This window comes from Tigriopus californicus, chromosome 2 (assembly GCF_007210705.1).
Source record: "Tigriopus californicus strain San Diego chromosome 2, Tcal_SD_v2.1, whole genome shotgun sequence".
NCBI classification, from domain to species: domain Eukaryota; kingdom Metazoa; phylum Arthropoda; class Copepoda; order Harpacticoida; family Harpacticidae; genus Tigriopus; species Tigriopus californicus.
Window position 1 is genome coordinate 9,250,713 of NC_081441.1, and position 5,416 is coordinate 9,256,128.

At 37.4% G+C, this 5,416-nt stretch overlaps 1 protein-coding gene across 1 annotated transcript in view; it reads right to left on the minus strand.

The window, feature by feature from the left end:
• The window catches only part of LOC131893222 (uncharacterized), a 3,140-nt gene extending 1,705 nt beyond the window's left edge, over nucleotides 1-1,435 (minus strand). The window contains exons 1-2 of the mRNA XM_059243197.1: nucleotides 1,181-1,435; nucleotides 34-112 (exon numbers count right to left, since the gene is read on the minus strand). The gene's annotated coding sequence lies outside the window, so the exon portion shown is untranslated. The remainder of the gene's footprint in view (nucleotides 1-33; nucleotides 113-1,180) is intronic.
• Between the last annotated feature and the right edge of the window lie 3,981 nt (nucleotides 1,436-5,416).

Consider the following 5,416-nt stretch of genomic DNA (forward strand, 5'->3'; position numbering starts at 1 on the left):
AAAAAACATATGAAGTATATGAATTCTAATTACCGATCGCAGCAATGGCTCAGTGACGTAAAGGTAACGTCTATTAGACCAGTTTGCAAGAAATCCACCAAGGTATTATTCTCTACCTGGAAAAGAATGATATTACATTAAATTTTGTAGTGTTTTCTTTTTCTCTTCTCTTCTTTTATTCTATTCTATTCACTTTCCCTGAAACTGGAAATGGCAATAAAGATTGTCAATTGGTCATAATTAACTTTACTCTTAGACAAAAAGAGACATTCATCCCATTGAGGCTTTCAGCGCCATGAACAGCGCCCTCTGTCTGCTCTAAGTGGGGACAAATTATTGTAAAAGCTCTCTGCAAAGGAAAGGATTCTAACCTTTATTTTATTGTGGCAAAGCCAATCACTATTTGCATGAAAAGTGTTGGAAAGTCTCGAATTATCCAAAGGACTGGCAAATCACAGCTGAAACACATTTAAATCATTATGAGAAGAAAAAAGATTTAAAGTGACTTTTTGACCAGAATCATTTTCATTTTCCGCCATCGGCTACAATGAACTTTGATACAAGTTAGCACCTTTCAGATTTCACAATTGTTTTTGAATTCATCTGGCAAAACCACTTTGTGCTTGAAGGTGTGCAAGTAACCGCTAGGTTTCTGCAAAGCAGGCAACTAAGGGTTAATACTTCACATACTTCCAAAAAATGTCATCAAGGTGTCATTTTGTTGCTATCGATTTAGATGCCACATCCCCCTCATTAGCCCTTATACAACTCAATAACAAAATTGCTATATTTCAATGAATTTTCATTATAAGAAGGGCAGAAAGAGTTATAATCCCCTTGAAAAGTTAGTGGAAAGCAAGCAGCTGATGTCGTTCAATGGAGCAAAACATGACATGCAAAATATATACAGCCTACGAGCACCATACCAGTATTTAATTTATCATTTATTTCTATTTACCGCCTTACTGAAGTAAACAGTGTTCCGGTATTAGGCCAAGATGTTAAGATTGCACCACAAAATGACTTTTTAAAGATTCGTAACACAATTTCACTCGATTATCAAAAAATCAAATCACGGTGCGAGTTAGGTGTGATGCTTGTCAAAATTCACCCTCCACGAAATGTCCCAAATTACATTTTTCATTGAATTCCCTTTACTTCACTTGTTTAAAATCACCACCTACCTGGCTTGGTCCCCAAGTGTTTGCCAACTGCGTAATCTCAAAACGTAGACCTGAATGTAGTGTAATATAGTTCCACAGGGTTTTGGACGTCCCTTCCTTCAGATGGGTGGTTCCATCCTGATCCTGCACATAGTCGCTCTCCCATTTCACAGCATCTGCCGTTCGGACAATACCGGCTTTCAGAACTTGGTCCAAGTCAAAAACTTGGCCTTGATCAACTTGAAGAATAGGAGCCAAAGCCCCACCCACTTGAAGGGTTGTCTGATTAGGTGGGTTGCTGGCTTTTTGGCCCAAATATCAAGGAAATTGCCATATTTTTTCCCTAAGCTTTGAGGATGCTTTGCAAGAATGCAAGTTGTGCCTCATAATTTATCTCATTGCACTTTCAGTTTCATACTTCAGAGCACTTGATTAATGTGCAGCACACTTTTAGGACAGACGAAGTGAATTTGATGTGAGGTCATGCATCACTTGTATGATCATTTATTATATTCTCTAGAAATAACATAGCTATGTGTTTCAATGCAGATTAGAATACAAACTCTGTGTATGGCACAAATAGTTAACGGGAAGGCCAGTAAATTCAACTCATGCACAAAAGCATCTGATTGTACGTTGAAGTGGCCTAGAATACTAAAAGAAATGTCTGGAGTTTTTCTGGCGGTTTTTTTTAAATATATTTCGCGGTGAATGTCTTGAATTGCCGTTTTTGGGGAGCCTGCTGGCGTTTTTAGCCTGTCGCGACCTGGCAGCACTGGTTTTGAAAATGATTTGGCATCTTTTTGCAATTTTACGTTTCTTTCCTTTTAAAAATATTTCCACATAACATTATGGTCACTTGGTAATGGAGTAGAGCTAAAAACTAACCTTTTGGCCGTTTTGACCGATTTTTTTTTTTAAAACCCAAATATCATTTTTCACTTTTTAGCCGTTTCTCCACTTTTTCAAATCTTATTTGACTTTTTTCTCACAATTTTTCACATTTTTGCCTATTTTTGCCCTTTAATAGCCATTTAGGTTCATATCTCCTTCTTTCTAAACTTGTTCCTTGTTTGGGACCTTTTTATTTACTTTTGCGTAGCATTATCAGATGAAGGATGAAATCCTCAGCCCGAACCATTTAGCATTCTTTGTTTGTTTGGACTTTCACTAGCTTTAATAACCATTGCAAGCCAGTATAACTAAAATGCACTAACATAACTATCAAAAAAATATGATTTGTCTAGCTCTTACCACTCAAGCTTTACATAATATTTGATCTAGCAACGAATTGAATACGTCCAATTCAACTCCCTTTTTTGGTTTGCTAAAGCCTTCTAAATTGGAGTTGCAGTTGAGGTACATCTTCCGTCATGGGTTTGATCCGACCCCAAATTATTTTGTGAAGAAAAAAGCACCCTCACACCAAAACAGGGACCTCCAAAAGAGAGTCGCTTGTTAACCAACAATGTGTGTCCTAATGTCAAAGATCACATGAAAAAAGTATTTTGTGAGCTCAATGGATAGCCCACTACAGTAAAAATCGGATATAGGTAAGAGCAACTTTGCGACCGTGAATTTCTGCTCTTATATCCGATGTTCCAGTTTCGCGGCTCCAGAGGCAAACTGATGACAGAAAACAAACTTTTAAGCTGTGATTTGCTGTAGTTTTACAGTCCAAAACAAATGCACACCATAAAAATCGAGAAAAATGTAACAAAATGCAAGGACGGCAGTTGTTGGCTGTATGTTCAAGCACCAAATACGTTGTTAATTTGTCACACAATTACTATACTGGCTATGAAGTTTGAAAAAAAACAAACAAAGTTGTCCAAAGGAAGCACGTTTGACCCCTAACTTTGTGTGCAGCTTCGGTCAGGCTTATCTTGGACAGCTTATCAAAATCGGCAAGGAGCTTTTGCCTCTCTTTGATGGAGAAAGTGGTTCTCTTGGCAGCAGAAGCCATTATGTATGACTGTTTGTTTTTATGAAAAAGCGGCTGAAAAACTTGCTTTTATAAATGGCAAACCAGTTTCATCGAAAACTTCTTGGAGGAGCGCAGAAATTAAAAAATAAATATTTTGCCGCCTTCAATTCTGCTCTTATATCCGAGGTGGCCCAACATTTTGTGCTTTTATATCCGATGTTACTTTACTAATACTTTACATATTAATTTTGATTTGGGGATTCACAAACCTGCTCTTATATCCGATTTCCTCTTATATCTGTTGCTCTTAATATCTGATTTTTACTGTATATGTCCTGTTCGGTCAGGGACTTATAGATTTTGTAACAGATAAAAATGCAAAAAGCTAAAAAAGGACTAGGAGCGGCATTTACCCCTTTGTAACAATTTCTTCTTTGAATCATTGGAGCTTGTTTTAGCATACGTAAACCTTTTTGAACATTTTCACAATATATTTGCCGCTTTTTATCAGCTTTAGAAAAATATTTTCGACTCAAAAGGCAACATTTTCTCAAGGTCTGGTAATGCGTCACAGATTCGGTTTTCATTTTTCAGTCACGCTTCTTCAAGCCTCTTAATGCTGTCACGTTACGGTGAACATCGATCCTATTTTATACGCTTTGGATCGATTGTATTTGCAAACTATTGTATTACGTGATTGCAATTACATTTTCATCTACTTGTAATTGATTACATTAAGAGATAGATTGAGTATACTTTGTAAATTATTTTCATTGAGAGACAAAATAAATTGTTCTTGTATATAATTGCATTTGAAGGGATGCTATTGAGATATTTCAATTTCAAATTGCATTTCGTCTGCAAAATAAGTCAATGTAACAATCTTTAAAAGTCATTGGATCTATGCTTGATGATGAGGTTCTTTGTTTCATTTTGCTCATGGATTTATTCCTTTGCTTTTTGCTTTGCTTCAACTTTCTTCCCTCCTACGCTATTCAAGCAGGATTTGTAAGGCAACTCTACCATTCCTAAATACTATTGTTGATGTCAACCTTTTAGCCATTACTTGGACCTAGAACGGAATGTTCTAAATTAGTTATCCATTTTCCTAATTCTTATTTGCAACCTTTGTTCATCGCTCCTGTCAACTGAAAAGCTAGATTTCTGGCGCAAAAAAGTAAGCTCGAGGCGAATATCTTAGTTCTGTAGCTTATCAACACAAAATTGACAAATGTTGCTTTAGTACATGAAATTCGTCTGTTTAATAGGGACTCACAAAAAAGCCAGGAGAGACAATCCACGAGGCCAAAGTTCCCCGAATCCAAATACTCAAATCCAATTCTGGAAATCCGGTATAAGACGACGGCAAGTAATAAAACGGTTAACAACACACCGAGCCAAAGGTCGAGTGCAAAAATGTCAAAATAGATCTCTCTTTCCACATCCGATGGAACAAAGACGGCTCCAAATTTTCGCTCGAAAACAATATGCGTGAAGTCGTGTCCCAAATATCTGAAAAAAGAAGGCATAAAGGAGACATCATAACTTTTGCCAGATGAAACGGGATCTTCACGACCAACCCTCTCACAACAATGGGATATGAGTGACAAGGATACATCTATGTCTCCCGATTTCAATGCCTCATACAGAGTGTCTTTCGAGTCCTAAAAAGCAGACTGATCTTCGTTTATATGCAAATTTCCAAATCGTCAAATCCCGTTATCGGTCTTTGGCAAATGGTTAACGACATCTTAAATGGGAGATATCGAAGCATAAAGACTTCCCAAATTACTGCGGATTGGAACCAAATCCTACAAAGAGCACACCTTAAGTGGTCCCCAATCTTGAAGAACTCTTGTTATGTTAAAGTAGAGCCCAGAATAACGCGAAACGTAGTTCCAAATTGTTTTCAGCCGTTCCAGGCAGAAAACTGAATTGTCCATTGCTGTCAATTTCATACAAACTGTCCCATTTGATAGCTTTGCCGTTTTGAAGAATTCCAGCTTTCAAAGATTGATCCATTTCCTTGTCATGATTCTTTCCATTTTTGGAATGGTGGACCATATTCCGCTTGATCCCACGTACAACGTTGAGCTTGATGTGAGAAATTTTTGACGAAAAGTTACGTTCTTGCTGATGGTTCTTATGGGGTAAATACAAAGAGTTGCTAGTAGAACCGGCCAAACTCTCATGGCTGCACACTCGTTATTATTGAACTACCCTATGTAGAAGCATGGAGAACCCGTGTGATTGAGCTACTGGATACGTTGGGTTGGCAATATTTGAGCATGCTTTATTTAAGGTGAATACGTTTGACAAAGGAACG